A 10,362-nucleotide genomic window follows, 5' to 3' on the forward strand; every position below is an offset into this window, starting at 1 on the left:
CAGATGCCGGCGGCCGGCAGCGGCGGTGCCGGCGGGGGGTGCGCCCGGTATTTTTGATAATAGCCGCTTTGTGAGCCGCTGATGACAGCTATTAATTTAAAGGGGACAGTCTGCTGAACAGTTCTACTATAAGCTGATGGTCGCTAAAGCGACTATCAGCTTATAGTAGAACTGTAAATGCCAGGTCCGTATAGCATACTGACCTGGCCAGCTGGAAGCACTTTTGTAGGTCCGTATGCCATACGTCCTTGGCAGCGAAAGGGTTAAGGACCATAAAAAGGGTATGGGGAGTCGGGTACTGCCCTGGGGGACATGCATCAATGCAAAAAAAAACACTTTTTAAAAATACAGTTTTTAAAGGAGCAGTGATTTTTACATTGCTTAAAGTGAAACAATAAAAATGAAAAATTCCTTTAAATATCGTGCCTGGGGGGGTCCCCTTAAACTGAATGTAACGTGGCACATCTGTATGATGTATAGAACCTGCTGCAGCAAAATTTCTAAAGAAAAATAATTACATTTAAATTGCCGGTAATTGATTTTCCCTTAGTCTTGTACACAACTGAATCGTTATGATATGGTTATCTAATGTTTTATATGTTCACTACGGTATGCCACAAGTTCTAACTCTGTTTACTGCAAGTTATTTGTATGCACTCGGGGAGGGTGGGGAGGCTTTGGACGCACGTCATTGAGTCCCCATGCATTTTGGTATGTGGACTCCTAGTACAGGCTCTGCCGTATGAAGCCCTCCACCCCCACTAGGCCATGCCTTCCCAGGGAGCCCTCGGCCCCGCGAAAAGGCATCTGCTGCCGACCTTGCGGCACTTAGAGTAAGGCAGATCCGTCTGCCCATGTCTGGTTATGTTTCCCTGTGTTCCCTTCATACCTTTGTCTCCCTCCCTTTTGTATATGCCTTTTGTGTTGTGAACTTGCTCGGGTCTCCTCGGTCCTCTGAGAGGATCCCATACGGATTCCACCAATGGCGACTCTAAAAGTAATTACATATAATGTGCGAGGCCTTAACTCCCCGCGCAAACGCTACCAGATCCTGTCGGAGATTGACAGAGGCGAAGCAGATGTGGTCTTCCTTCAAGAGACGCATCTCGCCTACATCTCCCCGACATTGATTAAAAGAGAATCAATCTTTACTTGCAGCGAGCCTCCCTACCCAGGGTCCCGGATTCCTTACTATCGCAACTTGAAGCAGACATCACAGAACTAGAATTTAAATCGGTCATCAAGAGCACCCCCTTAGGTAAAAGCCCGGGCCCAGATGGGTTTACCCTACTTTACTATAAACGCTTCCAAGACATTCTAGCCCCTCACTTTTGCTCCTATGCCAATGCTGTCTCCAAGACTGCCCCATGCGCCCAGAGTCCCTAATGGCCCACATCACCATAATAGCCAAACCCGAGAAAGATCCCTCAAAGTGCGCCAGCTACCGACCCATTTCCCTACTAAATGTAGATACAAAGTTATACGCTAAGATTTTGGCGAACAGGCTTTATCCTCTCCTTCCGTCGTGGGTCCACCCAGACCAGGTGGGCTTTATCCCAGGCAGGGAAGCTCGAGATAACGCTCTCAAATCAGTTAGCCTAATGCACATAGCTAAGCGTCTCAAGAGCCCCACTCTGCTCCTCTCCACTGACGCAGAGGAAGCATTTGACAGGGTGGCGTGGGACTTTCTCCTCGCCACTCTGTCCCACCTTGGTCTGGGGGCCCGGATGCTGTAGTGGATAATACTTTCTGGACTCAGGTGCTCCAGCTCATCAACCACATATGTGGCGAAGATCTCCCGAGAGATCCTTGGGTGGTCATGTTCCATCTCACCACTGACTCCCTGCGAACTTATCGGAAATCCATAGTCCCCTCCCTGTTGGGCCAAAGCCCTTATACCGAGAAACTGGGGATCTCCCAATGCACCCTCCTTGCAGGCTGGTTTCGGAAAGTGGATAACATCAAACTGATGGAGGAATTACTCTACACCTCCAAGGACTTGTACTCTACTAACTATAAGAAATGGGCGTGCTGGCTGGCCTTTCAAGACTCTGATATCTACCGTTCTCAATTGCTCGACACGGAGAATTGACTCCAGATGGACACAGTGGGTGAGAGATCTTAACACTGGATAAGGTGTGCCTTCTTCTAGGAGGTTAACAATCTTGCGGGCTAGGTGTTTGGCTGTATATCTGTATCCTACATAGCTGGATAGTTACAAGCATGGGATGCCACACAGCCCGATTAATACAAAACGACAATGCGACATTGTGCAAAACCGGTTAACGCCTCTACCTTTTGAATCCGTGATGTTAGCGTCTACGGCACCCTGAGGAAATTGCTCGACACGGAGAATTGACTCCAGATGGACACAGTGGGTGAGAGATCTTAACACTGGATAAGGTGTGCCTTCTTCTAGGAGGTTAACAATCTTGCGGGCTAGGTGTTTGGCTGTATATCTGTATCCTACATAGCTGGATAGTTACAAGCATGGGATGCCACACAGCCCGATTAATACAAAACGACAATGCGACATTGTGCAAAACCGGTTAACGCCTCTACCTTTTGAATCCGTGATGTTAGCGTCTACGGCGCCCTGAGGCAAGTTCACAAAAACCCCTTCCTACCCCATCCCGGCCCGTCCGCCTCCCCTCCTCTCCTTCCTCTTCTACAAGTCGTTGTCTTTCCCCCTGTCATTGTTTGTCTGTTCCGTGGGATACTGACTTAATCCATTCTGCTCTGAGTCAATTGCATTGTTAACATGTCCCCTGGTACTGTACTGTGTAATATGTATGTCATCTGAAAAACCCAATGAACGGAAATAATTTAAAAAAAAAACTTGCTGCACACATTCCAGGACCACACTTCACAGAGAAGCCTTGACGGGGCAGTGTGGCTTCTACATATTTTTGGCCAAAGGTTTGTGTAACTAAAACCTCTCTTTTTAACACATACTATTAGACAGGGTAACTTGTTTTGTTGCAGGCTAGCTGGCAAGTGTGCTGGGGACTTTTTTTGTGTTTTGTATTGTTGTAAGCCTTTCCATGTGCACCTTGCTATAAAGGCTGGTTATAAATTATGCGGTTACCATTCATTTCTAGGTGTGCTAACGTGGCGCACAGGAAGTGACAAATCTTCCTCTGATTGATGACCCTATATAAACTGGACTGTTCCATTGATCAGTGCTGAATAGTCTTTCAGCTTATGTTCCTGTGTTTCTGCTAAGCTTGATCACCTAATGCCTTGACCCAGATTGCTTTGACTATGATTGACTGCTGCCTTGACCTCTACTTGTTCCTGGATTCTGCCTCTGCCTGCTCCCTTTGTACCGTGCTGACCATCTGGCTTTGACCCCTGGCTTGCTTGACTTCTCTCCAGTCTTGCTCCCGACCACGCTGATCCCTCAGCAGGCTTCCAGCCCTGCCGACCTTCCCAGAGAGCCTGTTGCTGGACGTTTGCTGGGCACTGAGCCTGAACATCTCGGCACTCGTGCTACTCTCTGTCTGCTCGCTCCCTGTCCCCACTTCCAGGAGTATGAGACGAGCCACAAGGGAGGCCTCCTCAACCAAGTCGGTTCTCTACCAGGTACATGATAGTACCATTCAGCCAAAATGTCTGAGACTGAGAGGAGTGCTTCTCCCATGGAGGTGTAATGCCAACAAATAGCCTCCCTTACCCAGGCGGTGAAAAATCAACAGGAGGGATACTTTCAACTCAAGGGACGCATGACAGGCATAGTATAGCCATACACAACCTTCTGTAGCACCAGCTGCTGTCCCTGCTCAAGCAACCACAGCTCCTGAAAGTCGTATACCCACTCCCGAGAGATTGTCCGGGGACCGTCCGAAGTTCAGTGCGTTTAAAAACGCATGTCAGCTATACTTTACTTTCCAACCCCGAACATTCACTTTAGAAGCAACCCAAGTAGGATTTGTTATCTCCCTCCTCTCAGGAGAACCTCAGTCATGGGTCCATCATCTGCTGGAACATGACAGCTGCATACCTTTAGTTCCCTTTTTGATGCAATGGCTCAACTCTAGGATGATCCCCAAAGGGCTTCCATTGCGGGAGCCGTCCTCCATTCTCTACAACAGGGTCATCGCCCTGTCGAGGACTTTATAACCCGAATTCCGTAAATGGGGGTCAGACACCAACTGGAATGACGCCACCCTACGTCACCAACTGGAATGACGCCACCCTACGTCATCAGTTCCGATTGGGCCTGTCAGAGACTCTAAAGGACGAATTGGCTCGTGTCGGAACTCCTGGCACACTGGAAGAGCTCATCCAATTGTCCATTAGACTCGATCACAGGCTCAGAGAGAGGCGTATGGAAAAAGCCGGAGCAAGCCAACCCGCATGGATGTTGCCTCCTGCCCCAATGGCACCCGTTTCCCTTCTGAGGGAGCCATCAACTCCATCTTCATCTACTGATGTTGAACTCATGCAGTTGGGTCTTGTACGTGCTCCATTAACCTCAGAACGACAACACCGCTGCCGCCGCAACTACTTATGATTCCTACTTGCGGGGAATCGGGTAATTTCCTGCAGAATTGTCCAGTACGGCCTAGTAAGACCTTCTCCATCAGTTCTTCCAGTTGTTATACTCAAAAGAGACTTACTCACACTCACTCTTTCCCTACAGATACTGGGAAGAAGCACCCAGGTGATGGCCATAATTGATTCTGGCGACTGCAGTTGCTTCCTGGATCAACACTTCGCCTTGCTCCATCAAATTCCACTACAAACTAAGACCCGACCTCTCATAATCCAGTTAAACTAAGACCCGACCTCTCATAATCCATCCCAACTTGGGCCCAATTACTCAGAAATCCTGCCCGTTACTTGTCTCAACCTCTCTGCCAGTCATCAAGAGTATTTGTGCCTGGATATCGTCTCTTCACCCTTGTTCCCCCGTAATCTTGGGCATCCCTTGGTTACAGTAATAAAAAATAATTCTGATCTGGATCTGAATAGTAGGTGCCACACCCCTGGGATTTGTAATGACAAGGACAGAAAGTGGGGTTTTGAAAGCACCACAGGACCACTCCACAAAGACAAAAATTCATATATAAAAAATAATTTTTAATTAAATTGGTTTAAAAAGAACTGGATACATAATCCGATTAAAAATCAGCTAAATAGATGGCTCCGTGTGTGCTCTCTCCATGTATAACTTTCCTACAGCATGATTATAGCATGCTGTAGGAATTGAATACGAAAATGCATGATAGTTTTTAACATGATATTATGACACACGTCAAAAATAAACAACAAAATGACAATCCAATATATACTGTGATGCTGTGAGGGATTTGAAAGATTTACAGATGGAGGAACTAGTACGACGTTTCGCGCACACAGGCGCTTCTTCAGGAGACAGGGACTATCTGTGTAGTTTTAAAGAGTAGAAAGACATGGTAAACATTTATCATTCTCTTTGAGGTAATAATAAAATCCAAAATCAAATCAAATGAAGTTTCCGCCTACCAGTTTACATATGCTGACATATGTATGTGTCTGGGCGGATCTAGCCGAGCCGCGCACCTACGCAGTCCCCCCAGAAATGGGAGGGGTGCAATATGAGCCAAGTCCCAATATTGAGTCAGGGGCAAGGGGAGTAAAGACCTGAGAACAGATGAAAGGGGTATATACAGTATATGTAATATATAATAATAAACCGCCGTCCAGTTCGAATGAAGATCATGGCTAGAGGAATCCTCCTTTCATTCATAACAAAGTATATATGTATAACGCACGGCGGCCAGCGTGACTTACATGTAAGGGGTATTTCAGTCAGTCCATCTGTTGGTCGAAGGAGTGAGGAAATTGGACTAGTAAGCCGAACAAGAATGTCTATCTGCTTGTCCTTGGGAGATTAAATCCTCCAATTGCCCCCAACCCACCCACATCCAGTGCCGCCGCCTCCTGGCCGCAATCCCGTGGTTACAGATGCACAAATCACAAATAGACTGCAGTGTTAATTTCGTCACCGAAAATGTTTCGGTTTTTAGCCAATTTTCAGTCACAAAAATGAAACGAAAACAAAATTAAAGAGTAGTTAATGAGACAAAACGATTTTCGTCCAGTACTCAATTTTCGTCAACAAAATCAAACGAAAACGAAATCAATCATGAAAATCGTTGTCAACGATTCTCATTATCGATTATTTGCAGCACTGCCACCGCTGCTCTGCTCATCCGTTCTTCTCACACAGGGGACACAGGCCACTGCAGCCGGCACCAGTGGGGAGAAGAGACTGTCACTGCATTTCCCCTGCTGCCCCCCCTCGTACCTCCACTGCTTGGATTTTCCTGGTCCATCGCCGCCTGTTCCTCCTCTTCGCCGGCCCGTTCCTCCTCTGTCCCGTCTCCTTCCTCCTCTGCCCCGCCCCATGCCTTCTCTGTATCTAGAGGTTGGGAGTAATAGCCAGCCTGCTATTGGATATTTTAAAAAGCAATAGTCAATAGCAGGCTGGCTATTGCACTCGCCCGCTGTCAATCAAATCTCCTTCAGTTCCATCCTCTGCTGATTGAGAGCAGGCAATGGGTGGGTGCAATACCCAGCCTGCTATTGCACTCTAAAATAACCAATAACAGGCTGGCTATTGCTTCAAGCCACTGTTTGCTGTTTTGACATTCAGCTGCCTCAGCAACTGAATGTAGTAAAGTGGAAAGGTGACAGTAGGGGTCTAAAAGACTAAAATAAAATAAAAATTATCTGATGACTAAAATGCGACTAAAAATTTAAATTAATTTTCGTCAAAAGACAGACTAAAATGAAAATTAAATTTGGTGCCAACATTAACACTGACTGACTGAACCTATGGAAACGTTACCTTTCCATCTGAATATTGTTCTCTGCACTGTGTGCCTTCTGAGTCCCTCCTAAGCATGCAACCAGAAGTCTCCTCTGCACAACTTGTCCCTTCTACGTACTATGACTTTTTTTTATGTCTTCGACAGAAAACATGCAGATACCCTTCCTCCTCATCGTCCCTATGACTGCCCGATTGAGCTACTGCCAGGGGCCGAAATTCTCTTCGGATCTACCCCTTGTCTGAAGCTGAACTAGAGACACTACATGCCTATATTAAAGAGAACCTACAAAAAGGGTTCATCCGTCCCTCAACCTCACCTGCTGGTGCAGGAATCTTTTTTTTTGTGGAGAAAAAGGACAATTCGCTTAGACCCTGCATAGACTATCAGGGATTAAATAAGATCATGGTCAAGAACCGATATCCACTACCCCTAGTTCCCGAATTATTCAGTTTCCGATCTGCAAGAATTTTTTCCAAATTTGACTTAAGGGGTGCTTAGAATCCAGTGAGAATAAGTGAGGGGGATGAATGGAACACGGCCTTCCGTACACGTTTTGGAAATTTTGAGTATGTCGTCATGCCATTTAAGTTGTGCAACGCCTCTGCAACATTCCACCACTTCGTCAACGATATCTTTAGGTATTTCTTAGATCTCTTCACGATAGTTTACCTTGACAATATCTTGATTTTCTCCCCCTCTCTTGAGGCACATCAGGAACGCGTGAAAAAGGTCCCCCTCCGCCTTCGTAGGCACAAGCTGTATGTCAAGGCTGAAAATGTGACTTTGAAAGGGACTCAATCCAATTTTTGGGTTTAATCATATCCACCACAGGTGCTCTATGGACACCCAAAAGGTTACTGCTATTTATGATTGGCCAGCCCCAGAAGATCGCAAAGGAGTACAGAGATTTGTAGGATTCACAAACTTGCCAGAAGGTAGCGGTAAGAGCCTCATTATTCCATGAAAGTTCAGCAACCAGAGTATGGAACTGAACTGCGTATTGGCCGACAGTCATTCCCTGTTGACGAAGCAGAAGACGCTCTTGCCGGAACGCATCCAAGAACGCATGGAGGTTGGAGGTAATAGGATCTTGTCGTTTCCAGAATGGGGATGCCCAAGCTAGGGCCTCACTGGAAAGGAGGGAGATGATATACGCCACCTTGGTGCGATCTGCTGGAAAATGGTGGCTGGAAAGTTCAAAGTGGATGGAACACTGATTAATGAAACCACGACAAGCCTTAGGGTCACCAGAAAAACCTTGGTTTGTTGGCAAACGCAGGCAGGATTTGCCAGGTGTTGTAGGTAACATGGGAGCTGCTGAGGCAGAAGCAGGGACTGAATAAATCAGGGTTACAGTGGCTTGCAGGCAGAAGGTAAGATCCTGTAGAAACGGCATTATTTGCTCTTGATTTGCCTGCTGGGAGTCAAGTCTCTGAGCCAGATGTTGCATTTGCTCTTTGGTCGGTGACGTTTTCTCCAAGGGGGCCATGGCTTGAGCAAACTGTCACGATACTAGGGATGTAAGCCCACAAGCGAGCAGGTGGCACAGGATCCTCCAGGGCGTGGAGTCTAAGGGCCAGTCGGTGTTCTGCCAGAGACCCCCTCATGGAATTTTAAATTTTGCTGCGGCTGACCCCAGGTCATGACTCCCAGGTTCACCATGCAGGCAGAAGATCCAGATAAAGAGCCAAGGTCAGGGCAGGGTATACCGTGTTATATACTGTATAGGTAAAAAAAACGGACGGACGGCACAGTCGCATTGGTGGGTTGCGCGCGCCCCCTCGTGTGCGTGCATGGGCAGAAAAAACCCGTCCGATATAAAGAGTCGGCTGTTTCACATATACACGATCGGCGGCTCTATAGCCTGCCGATCGTGTATACAGGTGAAACTCGAATAATTAGAATATCGTGCAAAAGTTCATTTATTTCACTAATGCAACTTAAAAGGTGAAACTAATATATGAGATAGACTCATTACATGCAAAGCAATATAGTTCAAGCCGTGATTTGTCATAATTGTGATGATTATGGCTTACAGCTCATGAAAACCCCAAATCCACAATCTCAGAAAATTAGAATATTACATGCAATCATGACTGATGGATTCGTCAATTTTTGTAGACCCCCAAAGACCCCCTAACCCGCCAAGCTGCCGTGACAAAGAAAACCCCCAAAACCACAGAATTCAAGGGAGGGAGGGTGGGACAACCTGCTTCCTTCGTCGATTTCCGGAAAGAGGATGTCCCTCAGCCCTCGCAGCTCCTTCCCATGCGGCTCCTCCCGGACACCTGACTCCCAAGTCCAATCAGGTAAGAGCAGCTATTCCCATCGATCGTGCATACCGCCAAGCCTTCCTGGCCACGATATCTGACCAAACCACTACCACCCCAGGGAACTCCCGCCTAAAGCGCAGCAAATCAAATTTAATGTCCCTGATCAAATCCCTGGAAGCACGAACCCCCAGATTGTTGCCCCCGACGTGCAACACCAAAACGTCCGGTGGCCTATCAATCCGGGAAAAATAGTGAAATTCCGGCAAGACCCGGCTCCACGTAATTCCCCTAACTCCCAACCACCGCAGGGTGGCAACATCCTGGGGGACTCCTAGCTGCCTGCCCTCTGGCCTAGCGTCAGCCCGAATTCCCCCCCAACAGACGTAGGAATCTCCCAATATCCACACCAGGCCTTGCCGAAACTCTGTAAGAAAATCAGAGAACAATTAACCACACAAACCAAAAACAGCAAAACAACATCAGCGAGGCACAACAGATGAAGAGAGGAAAAACCACCGCCACCCACAACAAAAGATGAGGGCGAACATAAACCCGGAACCGATCCGACTCCCACCGGCCAATCCTCTGAACGACCATCTGAAGGTAGACCCCACCTGGCAGCCTCAGTAACTGCCCCCACCCGAAACGAATGAGTATTAAACTGCCGAGAATCTCGGCCCACCCCCGCCAAACACCGCCGAAACACTGCCAAAAACTGATAGCGCGACAGAGCAGAAGCATCCGCGTGCCGCAAAAAGGGGCCAGCCGCCTGTCCCCTCAGCTCCATGAAACCCTTGACGCAAGACACCGTTTCCACCCTGCCCAAAACAACCACCGCCCCCCGACCCAACTGATCGGTCTTGGAACGACGGATCCGCACCTCCACCAGCTCATCAGTCAAACCTACATCCCCCCACTGCAAGCCCCCCAAACCCAGCCGATTGTTACTGACAAGCTCACCCACCCGCAACGCCCCAAAAAAGAGCAGAACAGCCTCGTACCGGGAAACACACACCCCCGCCAACACACCCATAAGCTCCACCAGCAACTCAAAAGACACCAGACGCCTGGAGTCCGGGGCCACACGACCCTTCCGAAAACCCCGCATTGCCTGCCGAACCAAAAACTGCTTGGTCACGTCCTGCACACCCATAGACTTAAACAAAAAGGCGAAAGCAGCCAAACGCCCATTCATCTTGGAAACCGACACGCCCTGCGCAAAACCCCGCCCAATATAGTACAACAGTAATGACAAACGATCCCCGTCA

This window comes from Nanorana parkeri, unplaced genomic scaffold (assembly GCF_000935625.1).
Source record: "Nanorana parkeri isolate BGI_ZX_2015 unplaced genomic scaffold, ASM93562v1 scaffold1366, whole genome shotgun sequence".
NCBI classification, from domain to species: Eukaryota; Metazoa; Chordata; class Amphibia; order Anura; family Dicroglossidae; genus Nanorana; species Nanorana parkeri.